Here is a 15,095-nt window from a genome sequence, read left to right on the forward strand (position 1 = left end):
CTCCTCAGGGCTGCTCTCAATCCACTCTCTGCCCAGTCTGTATCTGTGCTTGTGATTGCCCTGACCCATATGCAGGACCTTGCACTTGGCCTTGTTGAACTTCATGAGGTTTGCATGGGTCCACCTCTCAAGCCTGTTAAGGTCCCTCTGGATGGCATTCCTTCCCTCCAGCGTGTCGACCGCACCACACAGCTTGGTGCCATCAGCAAACTTGCTGAGTGTGCACTTGATCCCACTGACCATCTCGCCAACAAAGATGTTAAACAGTGCCGGTCCCAATACTGATCCCTAAAGAATGCCACTCATCACTGGTTTTCAGTGGTCTCAGATGCAATATAATTACTGAATTTTCCTACCACTCTTTACATGATGGAACAAAGATCCCATTTTCCAGGAGAACTCCTTGCTGTTTCTTCTTCTAAAGAAACCAAGTATGTATTTAGTCAAAACTGTTTCACATTTCATGCTTTTGGGGTGCATTGCATCATTTTAAACAGATTCGAGTTCACAAAATTCCGTGAAGTCTAAATTAGATTTTCCAATGATTTGTGGAAAGGTATTAGGGCAAATTCGCATATGGACTGTGGTCATTGTCATCCAGTCCCAGATCTCAGAACTGAATACTCAGACTTACAAAGATCTCTAAAATGCCAATGAGGTTTTGGAGTGGTATTGAGTTGGCTTGGAGGCTTTCCTTGGATTCTACATTCCTGCTGCCTGCAGCAGGAGAGAAAGCTGAAACTGTCCTTTACTAGTTTGTAGGTATGCTTTTAATTCCTTAGGGCTGAGAACTGTAGTTGGTATTGGGTTTCTCTGATTGAATTTAGGAAATCAGAATGTAACTGAAACAGGAAAGGGATTAGGAAGATGGAAAAAAGGGAAGGGATGCAACCACAGCCCACAACTCCGACTGCATGCAATTCAACCCATGCCTATTGTGTTCAGATGCCTTTTCCCATGCACTTGTTTTTGATCTACAGCACACGTGACAGTGGTAACTACTAAAACCAAGGGAACATTTGCAAGCTATCAAAGGAGGTGGAGTCACTCAGGCAACTGGAAAGGGAAACTGCTATTTCTCAGGATATTTATAGAAGGGTACCCCCACTGCCATTTGTGCTTCAGGGAGGTCCTTCCCTTGATTGCTGATAGTGTGTACTTTAGCCATGTGTGGTGCAGCAGATTGGGCTCAGCACTGTGAGCCACAGTTCTCCTTTCCCAGAGCTTCCTTTGAACTTTGCAGCCCTATGCAATAAACTTATGTGTGGTGCTGGGCTGGCCCACCCAGAGAGTGAGATATTTCTTGGAAGCTGTCTTCCACTTCCCTATGGCAAGCTACTGTGAAAACGCTATGGTAGGATCTCTGTGTCAACACTGCTTCTCCCTCCCCTCTCTGCTCCAGGCTGGCCGGGACTATCCCAGCCAGAGCAGCACCCTGTGCTCAGCATTGTCTCTGATTTGAGACCTTTCATTACTGTCCCACTTCATGTGGACTGCTTCTTGCAAAGTACGATGTTTGGTGACAACAGCACATTTGCCCAAAGCTTTTGTTTCAGCTTTTGGCTTTAATTGGAGCAGGGTTTTTTGGTTTGGGTTTTTCGGTTTTGCTTTTGTTTTTTTCTTTTTTCTTGGATTGTGAGAGAAACAGAGATATGCTCCATGTGTTTGACTACTGATGGTGCCTTCTAAATCTCTAGCCCATTCTCAAAACAACAGTTGGAAAATACTTTTCAGGTCCCTCTTCCCAGTAACAGCTGGTGCATTTTCAAGGGCTCTGGTTTAAGATGAGAGAAGGGAAAACCAGAAGGGGCGAGCAAGCCTGTCAGCTCTCTTATCCAAACACACTGTCATTCTCATGATTGATAGAGTCCTTGGTCAAACTCTGGAAGGCTTTCAAACACACTCCGCTCTGGGGTGGTGTGAATTTCAGAGGGTCATTCTGGCAGGTGTGACTATACATAAATTGTTAGCTCCCAAATAACTCCTGACTCCAGGAAGACAACACAAACAATTTTCACAACTCACTACCTTTGAGGAAAGCAAATTGTCTTAGGGCTTATGGACATTCAGGAAAGACTCTGAGAAATTTACAACTCACTAGGCACTGACTATAATGTTTAGTCATTTACTACTTCTGCCAACAAATACATGCTTCACAACCAAAAATGTGGTTAAAAAAAAAAAAAAAACCAACCACAAAACAACAAACAAACAAACTACAAAAATTTTAGTCCAGTATCTAGAAAAATATCTTGTTTACTCAAAAACATACTGAAGAACTATCTTATCAGCAGGCAGAGGCTTGTGATTTAGCTATCTTTTCACTGAGAAGAAAAAAATCCTAACTTCAATGACTTTAAAAGAGTCCCAAACTTAAAGAGAAACAGCCTTATGTAAATTCTTGGTACAAGACAAATATTTGATGCAATACAAAATTTAATGCAAATGTGACTCAATTTGACAATTTCAAATACACTGTCACCTAACCATGAGCATCTTTTCAACTGAACTCTTGATTTCGATGTCCTTAAATTACAAAGACATGTTTTCTGCTGTGAACTATGACCAAAAGTGTGTAGCAGCCTATAAATGCACTGCCTGGACACCTGTTTCAATGTCAAACAAAAGCAATTTCTTCTGCTTCCAGGAAGTGAATCAACATATTTTTCCTTTATAAAGAATAATTTGCACATATAACACCTTCCACCTAAATTTCCAGAAGTGGGAAAAATCTCCCTATACCTTTGGGAGACTAGAAAGTGTGAAATGAGGAGGAGAGAAGGTGTTAGATTCCCAGTGACCTAGAGAAAGACAGAGCAGATGTAAAGAATCAATTCCAGTTCATCCCTCTGCTAATGTGTTGCTGTAACTATTAAACCTTACTTTATTCATATTAATAACAGTAAGTCAGTGGAGATTTACCTGCCCATTGAGTGGCTCTACTTGGAAATATGGTTTTTCTTAGTTTTCCGAGGGTGCTCTGGAGAACAATAGACTCACAGGTTTCCTTTGGAACTGGCATAGGCAGTTTAAAAGAAGAAAACCCGAATACTGTGTGGTATTCATGGGTCTATACATTTCGTGGGACTCTTGGTTTTGCCAGCAGGCAGATGGGTAGAAATCAAAGAGTTTATTCAGTCACTGTATGAACATTGTGGCAGCTTCAGGATGAAATACTCTGGGAATTTGCCTTTATACTGGAAAATGCTGGAATTAATTTTGCTTTTACAATTGCACTGACTATGGTCAGCGCTTCATTCCCTGTCACCAAAGGACAAGAGAAATTTTCTGCCATGGATGAGTCAGATTTGTCATGCACAGAAGTCTTGCTGTTGGCATATGTTCATAATGAAGCCCATTTCTTGTTGGCATGGATGCATCAGTATTGTCTCCTCTGCTTCACCGGCTGCCTCAGATCCCTGCCTCTTTAAAAGTCCCAACTAACTTGTCACAGGGAGCTGAACTCCTGCAAGTGTCTGAGACTGGAACATTTTAGCACTTTACAGTCTAGTCAAATTGTATCGTTGTGCATGTCCCTCTGGTCTGCCCTGGCACATGAATCACTCTTTAAACTAGAACTCATATTTACCACATCAATAGTCTAAAGGCAACTAGAGGTTTCATTTGCAGCCGAGCTCTGAATCCTGGCCTTAAGGATCTCATTCTGGTTTTAATTTCTTGAATACTTTATACATACATATATATATGTATATATAGTCAGTGATTGAAAGCGTATACACAGGGTGGGAAGGGGAAAGACAGCAGAAGAGTCACCACATTGTATAGCTTGTGAAAGGCTGGAACAGGATGACTACTGTTGAACAATGCACATTTAGAAAGGCACAGAGCCTGTGCTGGCAACTTTAAGGAGCTTTTAAGTGGTGTGGATATAATATGTCCCCAGCGTGATGCTGCACTACTCCGCCAGAGTACTGCAATGGAGAAGTACTGCCAAAGGGTAGATGCAGAAAAGTTCCCAAGATTTCATTGAACACAGAACCTATGAAAAGCAGTCACAGAGGGTGCTTGGTTGTTGCAAATGCAGGTGGGGTAGAGTTGATAAAGGGAGGAAATTACGCTCCTGTACCATCCCTGCCCCCATATATGTTGAGAATGTTTTCTCTACGGACCTTTTATAGATAATGGAGAGAAATCAGCCCTCTGTGGGAAATACTAGACTATCATCTTAGAACCTACTTTAAAAAGGAATAAATCAATCCTTACACCACACTGTATATTGATGTGATAGCTATGGACTATAAAAAGACTTTGGAGTGACTAGCTCAGAGGCAGATGTCTGCATTGCAAACTTCACCTGACTGTAATTTGTCAGATAAAATCCCACCCAAAATAACACTGCAAGGACATCTTCTAGCACTGCTTCATACACTCCTTGACCTCCCTAAGTCCTTACACAGGGTGAGGCCTTAATGTTATCATGGCAAATATTAATAGTAATTTCTCTATTCCTTGAGGTCTTTGGACTGGGCTCCAAGCCCTTTCCATTGGTCTTCATGCACAGATAGCCCGGTGGCAGAGGTTGAATGAAAAAATATACCATACTCACATTTTTATAAAATACATACACACACACAAACATTTATATGTACAGATATGCAGATGAAAAGTCAGATTTTGTTTTGAGTTTTGAAAAAGAGTTGTAAATGTGCAGGTACTGGATTCATAAGAGGTAATTATCCCTCACTAATCCTTATTGCTGTCATTACCTCGGGGATGTGGCACAGTGTTAGCACTGCACGACTACACATGGATCGAGTGTGAGACAAGGGTCACAAAAAGCAAGAAGAGTACATCCACACTGAGTGGCATGCATGTAAAATTAATAAAATGGAAGTGCTGTTTCTTGTCACTTTACATACATGACTACCCAATTTCTGCTAAACTAGTTCCTTATGGGAGGCGTATTCCTTTCTGACACTGAATATGGCTTGGTCACGAGTTGCCTTTCTATGGTTCGTCGTGCTGTATTTCAGTCACTTGTTAATTTACAATAAAGACTTAATTATATTGTATTATATTATACTCCTAGATTATTTGCCAAAAAACCCCAACCAACCAAAACAAACGAAAGAACAAAACCAACACAAACAAACAAGCAAAAATAAAAACTAAAACATACACACACAGCAAACAAACAAACAAAACCCTACCCATCCTCAAGAAAAACCCCAGGAATGTGCAAACTTATCTGATTAGATCTAAAAAATCAGTTCAGTGGTAGCAGCACTATGAATATTCTTTTCTTCCTTGTTGGGCAGTTGGCTAATAGCTTGGATTGCTCTGAAGGTTGTTCCCAAATATTGGTTTTGATCTGTGGCAGGAATCCAAACTAAACTACATGTGTTTCTAGTAATGTAGCAGTACAGTGATTACTTAAATAGGGAAATATGTTACCTAAACTTTTTATGCACTCCAAAGCTAAGCTGAAGCCTACAGAAGTTGATGGGTGTCAAGCCTCCATTAATTTGCTTTCACACTCAGTTTCAATTTATTCATCAGGGTACACCCTTAGTATACTAGAAGCAGGATGTTGGGGTTTTTTTTAATGAAAGGGGGTGTTGCATTAGAGGTTTTATTCACCCAAGTGCATGCAGAGAGAGAGTAAGACAAATAACAATTTCTGAAGAGGGAAGTCCTACAGAGAATCAACCATAGAAATAATGAAGTTAGGTGGAGAAACATTCGCTAACATTCCCATAGCTGACCAAAATATCTGAGTCTTAAGGAGAGGTGTGAGAAGCAAAGGGAACACAGAGGAAGGAAAATACACAAATAGAGGAAACAGGCTGTTTGGAAGATTGTTATTTACAATGGTCTCTATACTAGGCTTCAAAGATCAATTCAGTGTTACTATTAAAAGCAAAGAATAAAAACAGGCAAAGAGTGAGAAATTAGGGTGAGAATAGTTTCTTCTTTCTTTTACTCATGTTATCTACTCCTGTGAAAATACTTACTTTCTGGTGTATTTAAATACGAATGTCTATCGTGGACAACATGTAACAATGACTTTGCTCATAAGCCTAGGGAGAGACTTTAATAGACGTTAATAATTTATATGGCTTTAGTGAAAGCTGTTATTGTTTAGATCCCATATAAATAAAAACCATTGCTATCACCTGTCATAATACTCTATATTGTGTAGGTTAAGATAAAAGTCCATTAGAGTGGTTGGCTGACTCACAGCAAGAATTCAAAGGCTGTTTATCTCGATTAGTTAAAGACCTGTAATTACAGCAGTTTGACCTCGAGGAAGGTAATTACTCTACAAAAGCTCCCTACAGGAAACCAGACATTAGCCTTGGCTAATTAGCTTGACATTCACAAGCTGCCTGTATCAGAATGCAGATGGTTTGGCAACACCAGCATGCAAACGGCATCTACAAATGCTGCATGAGCAGGCCCCCAGAAAAGCAACTGCCTGTCAATGACGGCTAAGAGTGAAATTATTTTCTTGATGGCTTTTATAACTTGCTTAAAGAAAAATTCATTTTCCCAGAGACAATTTCCCATGGAGGAAGATAGAAGACGTGGATGGCAGCCTGGGAGACTGACTCAATTTATTATGGGAAAAAGTAGACGAGGCTGGTTCTGTAAACTTTTTTGTTATTTCTGGTCCTGACAGTGATTAGTCTTCTCATGCCTATTGGCACATTCTTCAATCCTTCCTCCTTTCAGTGTCTATAGGGTTTATATTTAGGATGCAGTAGGCTCCCTACATATGGTCCAAATACATCTCAGCAACAATCAAAGAAAAAAAATAGCATTCAAGTTACTCTACAAGTTGCATCATTTGCATACAAAGTAAAACTGAGTTTTGGTTTGGATGTACAGTTCCAGCTTCCATAGACATATCAATAATGATTCAATTAGTGCTGTAGAGATGTTTAAACGTATACTCAGCATGTAGCGCAAAATAAGCTCTGAGCAGAGTTCACAGTTCTTTAAGAAACAAGAATTAAGAATTATTTATTTAGTGTCCTTCAAAGTGACAGCCAAATTTTTAATGTATACTTCAAATTTTTTCCTGCAACATAGTTTTATACTGTGTGTCTTACCAGTTTATAGATCTGGTGTAATTTGTATAAGGAAAGAAAAACATTGTAATTTGGCAGCATGGCAATGTATGCTGGGCCTAGACACTGAAATGCCCAGCCTCTTTGTATTTCTCTAGAAACTGCAGAACAAGGGGTTTATCTGTTATGAACAAGTTTTTCAGCAGATGATGAGACTGTGAATTTGGGAGGTAGCCCAATAAACCACATCAGCAACCAGGATGCCTTGGCCCTGCCCTGAAGGCATGGTCGTGAGAGATGAGAGAATTGATTATTACTCTGTGTATTCAGTGTGCCCCACCACGCCATTGGGGTGTCCGTTCGGGTGGCAGCAGGTCCTCCCAACTAGAGATTACAGTGGCAACACATCTCACCAAGGAGGGCTGGCATGAAAACAGACAGTTTACCGTGTCTCTGATTAAAGGGTTGACTCTGATTTTTATCAGGAGCAAAGAGCAGTTTTGCCCAGACCATGCTAAAATCCCATACATGAGGTGTCTTTCATGGCTCTAACCTTTCTCCTCATGTCCTTGGGAAGCCTGATCTCCTCTTCATGCATCTCTGCTACGAACATTGCATACAACGGGCAAGTGATCTGGTGGAAACAGAGCCAGCACGCTGCCACATGCTGCCACTAGGTAAAATTACTCTCTGAATCTCAGGGAAAAAAAAGTATTTGAGAAGAATTAAACTTGAAATTGCCCTAAATCAGCCATTCTCCTTTGCACTTTTTGCTGGAAGACACCTTACTGGTAAAATCTAGACACACAAGTTCAAGCTATAGTAAGACATATTCTTACAACATGCCTAAAATTTGTAATAAGGTAGGTATCCTAGTGAGAAGCAAGCTAATAGATACATAAAAATAACAGAGACATACCTGCTTTTCATTTTTCATTGCTTGTATTAAAAATGTTTTATTCAATATCAGAATATTATATTACATTAAATGCAATGTTACAATGTCATTTTACTCTTCCTGCCACAGACATTTTTTTTTTGTGATGGACAACATGCTTCACTAATCAAGAAAGGATCCAAAAAGAGAATGGGTAAAAAAATTGAGTGAGTTATTGAAGTGCTGGTAAATGAATGATCATGGGTGTTTCTGGGAAACATTTCTGCATGCTTCTTCTGTCTCTGAACATTACAGTGTTTAGCTTTCTGTCATCTAAACCACTTTTGCTATGACTTCTCCAATTGTCATAAATTTAATAGAAGAAAGGACTAGATTATCTTGCAGCTTTTATCAGATGCAGATGAAATGAGGAACAAGGAAGAAGAAATCCCCTCTGTGGAGTTAAATGTGTTTGTAGTTCTTTCTTTTAACTATTTGTTTTTCCCTCTACAACATGTGAGATGGATGGAGAATACCGGAATAAATATTAACGAATCTACTTCTCCTGTGTTTATTTGTCATCCACTTATTTTCCAGACTCCATACAACCAGTATTTTATTGTTCAACTGAATAATAGAAGTTAAAAAAAAAAAAAAAATTACTTCCCTAGAAGTAAAAAATAAATTCTGCATACAAAGGAAGAATTTGTTGCACTGAAAAATGTCAAATAGCCCTGCAGAAGAGTGTGCTAATCAAAGATTTGCTGATATGAAGGGAATCATTGGACAGACAAAATGAATGTTCTTCCTCTCATCATTCCTGACACTCAATCTTGCTCCAGATTTGCTTCTCTGTTACATTAAGGAATCTTTAGAAATCTCATTAAATTTTCTGTTATGTTCACAGACATTTGCAGTGTATCTCAAATTGGATGCATTTGCAGGCAGGTCCAGAATCTGCAGAGGCACAGTTACATTGCTCCGTGGAAATGCAGCCAAGGACATGGTCCTCATCTGGGGCAGCTGCAGTTTCCTGATGAAACTATTCAGCATCACTGAACATGGTTCTGGTGGTGTTACACTGTCAGCACTATCAGAGCTAGTAAGTTTAAACTTAACTCAGATGTGTCTTATGGTATTAAACTATTTTTCTGGTTATAGCACAGATCAATCTCAAAGAAAATGCAAGGACTGTAAAACAGATAAATTTTTACAAAACCCAGCCTGTCCACAGTCCCTCTAACCTCCTCTCTTAAACATTCCTGGTCTGTTGGTCTGTCAGAAATACCTCCTTCCAAGGCCATACAGGGAGTCTCTCTGCTGGGGTACACACAGGTACATTACTGCAGTCACAGGACACTTTCTTAAGGTAGAGAGAAAATGAAGATCGATGATATTCACAAAAACCCACAGGAAGCAGAGCAAAATAATTTCTCCCTGTCTGCTCTGAATTCTGTCTTATGCTTAATTCTGACTCATGACAACTCCCCTCAATTTAAGAATATTGTAAAAGTAAATGGTCCTATGGCTGCTTGAGATTCCTGTGCAGAGGCCAAAAGGTAGGAGTGGGCACTTAAAAAAACAAATGGTGAATTCTTCCCAGAATTAAGCATTTCAGGAAAACAAAGGGTTAACAAAAGCTATGGAGGCTCAGGACTACAAAGAAGGACCTTGTGAGGGTTCCTGTTTTCTAGGTAGCATCGCCACCTCTTATAGTTCCCTTACCCGGCCTCCAACTCCCACGCTTCCTGACATATTCAGAATCATGAATGCCATCCTTGCAAACATGTAGACATCAATCCAGTCTTTCTGCATGGCACTAAAACTCCGCAGAGCAGGATTTACAATTTACAGTGTGTGCCAATGGTGGAAATGAAAAGGTACCTTTTCCAGTTTCTCAGTGCCGTTGCATGCCATGAAATTTCACTGGGCTGAGCACCATCCAAGCTGTCTCCAAGGCCTAAGGGACAGTATTGCAGTGAAGTGAGAAAAGGACATGTACCTACTTTCCTACTTCATGCAGCCATGGAATTTAAGCTTAAGTGCTTTCTAGATGCTCCAGCCCTTGCAAAAGGGGAGGAGCAAGCAGCTGCTGTTTTCCAAACCCAATCAGTCCTCATTTTTGACAGTTTGTGCCAAAAAGGCTGTCAAATACAGTGACAGGGCACACTAAACATGGGGGTGGGGGAGGGAAGTTGGATATGGCTATTTTTCCTTCAGAAAACAGGCTAAATCCCAACAAAGAGCCACTGGAATCAAACCTATGACCCTGAGTGTGATACCTCCCAAGTCTGCTTTTGGAAATGCATATGGGATGAAAAACTGTATCCTGGAAAAGCACAGAAAATAAATATTTAAAGAAAAAGAAACACAATGAAACAACTGCCTTGTGTTTATATTTCCATGGGCCACTGCCAAGTATCTCTCAGCCTGTTACCCTTCTAATGTTTAGTGTACCATATGTTTTTTAAATGAGTGGATTAAACTCTTCCATGGTTGTGAAAAGCATCAATGTTTTTGTTCTGGACTTCCTCTCTCTGCATTTGTTGTTAATTTACAAGTTTCTCACATCCCTCTGACAATTTCTGTCTGTCTGTTTACATGTTTTAGAGTTCTGATGGAATGTATATATCGGTCTTACTGCCACCCAGGATCTGTTGCCCATTATTGCCAGGAACATCAAATGTCTGTCAGCCATATTTAAGTGGACATTTGAAAACACAGCCCAGGAGTAACTGTGGTGTCTTTTCAGTCCCAGGCTCCTTTTGCTTGTCTTTTAACACTCAAAGCATGATCTCCCGTCCTTCACAGGAAGACTGTGAAGTCTCAGCCTCTGTTCTAAGCTCAGGAGAAGTTTTTGGGTGAGGAGGAATAAGAACCAGACACTCTCAATTCTAACTTAGCCTCTGTCAACAGCTATTTTAGTTGCATTCTTCACTTTATGACAGTCGATGGTCAAACATCATGTCACAAGCCAGGTAAGGAGATGATTATTTGCACATTGTGGTTTTGCGCATCTCTGCAGATATGCCATCTCAGAAGCTCAGAGACCTTGAAGACACAACCACCAGTGCCACTCGTTTTTCCTCCTCTTGGCTCTCTGATCTGCCAAATGAAAAAAGGACTAATTGTCATTCATATAGGCCTATGAATTACACAGCAACATACTATAAAGCACAGCTTTAAAAGTCTTCAATGTTACTGATATCTGTGCGGAGGCTTGTGGAACTTGGTTGAATGATAAGCGTTCTTCTGTGTGGTTTCCAGTTTCTCTGGAAGCAGAAAATACAAAGCACAAACAGAACTGACGTAAAGACTAGCAGAACTGCTACCTTCCTTTTGAATGTGCAAACAATTGGTGGCATGTTGCAAATGCCCTGGAGAATATGTTTGTTAGTGAAAACCTGATTGGAGAAATGACATATTCTAATTTCTAGATGTGACTGTTCTCTTCACGAATCTTCTTGTCAGAGGGGCACTCACCCTCACTGGAGATATGAAAGTGTGCCACGTGCAACATGCTCTTCAAACATTACAAAATATTTGGCTCTGGGTACCTGCGTGGAAGGAAGTTGGTAAAGAGTGGTCACTTCCACTCCTGAGCAAACAGCCTTGTCTTCTACACGTTCCCTACACAGTCACAGGTACGGTGCTTGAATGTTCGATTGCCTCCTCTGTCAGATGTGGCTGGACATCTCATGCCCTTACGGAACCCCAGCCAGTAGTACATGGATTGCTGGGAACTTGCTCATTCACAGTGGGAAAAATGATAAAACTGTTGCTTCAAATCACAGCAGCAATCCTTTTCAGTGTTAGATCATGGGTGAGAGCTCATTTCTGATGTGAGGACAAGCAGCGAGCTGTGTCTAAATATTCTGAAAATATATTCATTTATTGAAAAGTTCTGACTTGGCTTACACAATGAGATAAGTGTTTGGCTGTCATACTACTTAACCTGGAAAAGTCTGTATCTCTTGCTGGAATCCAAAGTAATGGGAAAAATATCAAAATTTCATTGTTTCAAGAAGGAAAACAAAGTGAAAACCTTACAGGTTTTGTCTGGGAAGAATATTAATTGGCGCTCAGCTCCTCATAAGTGCTTAGTACCAAACTTTCATTGTTTTCAATGACTTTTTCTTTTTTTTTTTTGAGGAACTGGCCTACCTTGCTTGCAGCCTGAGCCTTCAACAGAATACGAGGCATCAAGAACTGTTTTGACCTAAGTACTTTGGTTTGGCTTTTTTGCTGCCATCCCCAGCAAGGACTGTGAACATTCCTGCAACTGTTAGTCAAAATCCAGAGCCAAGACTGACTGACAAGTCTCAACGACACACACAGTGGTTTTCAGAACAAACAGCAGCCTACACACCTCTGTTGACCTGCCCTGCCTAGCCTGGACTGTTGCTTTCCATCAGATGGAGAGAACTGTGGAAGAAACCATCTTGTCCAGACTACATCAAGCTCAAAGCCCACTACTGTTTGAGTTAGGCTTGTCTTTCTTCCCTTTGCCTTTGACCTTGTTTTGCATGCTTTCTGTCCATAAAAGATACAGCAGAACATATTTTTTTTTAAGAAAGTTTGAACATAAAGCCAACTCTTACTCTGAACTTGAGTGGTGGAAAAAAGATTTGAGGTGTCACTGGATGCAAGAGTTATAGAGCAGATACAGTGCCACAGCACTGAGGAGGGCAAAATTTCCATCCAGTATGACATCTTTCTTCTAAACAATCTTCTTTCAGTGTCCATGATGGGTAGGACACAACTGGGTATGAATCATAGCAAGAGATTTGTACATGATTTTAAGAAAGCATCTCTAATGGTAGGGCTGGTGAAGCACTGGCATAGATCAGCAGGGGAGAATAGGAGTTCCTGGAGCCGGAGGGTTTTAAGAGTGGGTTTGGCAAATGTCAGTCAGGAATAACATAATTCGGGGAGATATTTGGGTCTTATAAGGCTTCTCTTCCTATGACTAAGCTTTTCAGAAACAACCCAGGTAAAAATCTCGTTTACTCTGTAGAGCTAGGCAGGAAAGCACTACGGCTTTTGAGGAGGAAAGGTATCCTCTAATCACCACACAACAAATCCTGTCAGCCTCATACCAGCTTCCTACATCATGAGAGCCCATCTCCCGGTGCTGCCGGAGCAGAGACAGAAGCCAGACTGCTGCATTTTGTGCAGAGGGCACGGGGACCAGCCTCCCGCACTGCCCATGAGTGTCTGCAGCTCTCACCAGGGCAAGAACCAGCAACGCTCTCTGTGTAATCATTATTATTATCTACACGTAAGGAACAAAAAGGCACCTTTGGCCTAGATGGTCCCCACACCTTCCTAACACCCTCCTTCCATGCTGGACCTGGACTTAGTCTGAAGGGGGAGAGATATGTGTAGAGCCTGGGGATGCCTATCTCAGGCCAAACATGTGTGTGCACACACGTTCAAATGCAGCTGGGGTATCAGACTATCCCTGCCTCCAAGGTTATCTTGTTGGTCCTTCAGGCAAGAAAATTGCTGTGAGGTTGCAGGTGGGTCATGTTTGTGTGGTACAGTGTGAAGGGACCGTGCATTGTGTGGTTCTGCCTTGGGACAGCCTGTGTCCCAAGAATGCAGGTGTTGCTATCTTCTTTACAAAACAGCCACAGGAATGTGAAAGTTGTTCAAAAACTAGATAGGCAATGTCTGGTCGAAGTGCTGTCTGGAGAAGTGGCAGGTGTTTGTTCTCATGGGACCTCTTCATGTCACAGCTCATCTGAATATTAAAAGGGATCATTTTTGTCTGAAGGGGTAAAGAAGGGTCAGGGTCACATTGTTCTTTGCTCTCTTTGTTCTGTTAGAACAAAGCAAGGAGTCAAACTTGAATCTACAGAGCAGAGGGGCAGCTAAAGTGTGTTCTTGGGAACCTGTTTGCATTTGTAACTAGCATAGTGTTAAGTTGACATGAATTCACAGGCATACTTTCTGTGCTGGTTCGCTTTTCTATAAAACTATTTCAGGGATAGGAGGGAAAGAGGAGAGACATTCCTTTTGTGCATATGTGGGACAGCTTAAGCACTGTTTCTTAACACTCCAGCCTTTTCTGCATGCATGGTGCAAATCACAAGAAGACAATTCACAGTCTGGAATATTATTGTAGTTCTTACGTTAAACATACTTTAGCTTGGCTTTTTCACCAGAAATTGTATAAGGAGTCATATAGAATAGTTATATTGCCAGTAAAACTTGGGCTTTAGCTAAATTAAAAGGTATGATTCCTACAAAGAACAGCTCCAAACTTCAACTGGGATTAAATTGGTATTCAGCATCAGCACTGCAGCCTTCAGTTGCAGCTCTACTCTATAAAATATTAGTGTGAACACAGCATTGAACAGATTCTGTGTTTCTAAATCAATCTATATAAAGTTAGTTCGGTGATACACACACAGAACAGGCCTTCTGTCTGGTGCACTGCTACTAGTCTGTGCTTGCAAGGCCAAAGGATATACACAGCATATTTGACTTCAATCTATGAGATACACAAGAAGCACATTTCCATTTTAAAGTCATTCTCCAAAGCGGAGCTGAACCTGAAACAGAAATATGTTGCTCCAATAGAGAGAAAGATGGCATTTAGGCTATGAGATGACCAGCACTGCTGTGTCTTTAACATCGTTTGTGTCTGGTTTGGCTGTGAGGAGGGCTATACAGGGAGTTGTGGGACTTATTGTGCTCTGAAGTGTTGCAGCCAAAGCCAGGGTTCACACAGCAGGCTAGAAAATCTGGCTTCACCACTGTCCTACCTATCACTACAGCAAGATGCTCCAGACCAGCAAGATCACTCTATGGCTCTGACAGTGCTGTAAAGCAAGGAGTTGGGAGGTAGTGGAGGATCTGGCCTCTGAGAAGACCAAGGTCTTCTGCCTCCTGCCAAGTCTTCAAACCAGATGGGGAAGGGAAGAGATGTTTCCATGCTTGATCAGGAGAGGAAATCCCCAGTGCCACTAAGACAGGAACTTGGCCAATAACAGGGACCAGAAGCACTCTCCATTTCTATAGAGAGGACCTGGCCACTGGGAACAGCAGTGTCTTCCCACTCTGAAGGGGTTGGAGAATGGGTGGCAATGGCCAGCTGCACCTTGTCATTCCTGAACTGACTGTCCACTGAGGCTGAGTACAAAACATAGAACAAAATCTGTCTGCAAAACGTGACA

The sequence above is a fragment of the Nesoenas mayeri genome (genome assembly GCF_963082525.1).
Source record: "Nesoenas mayeri genome assembly, chromosome: Z".
Classification (NCBI taxonomy): domain Eukaryota; kingdom Metazoa; phylum Chordata; class Aves; order Columbiformes; family Columbidae; genus Nesoenas; species Nesoenas mayeri.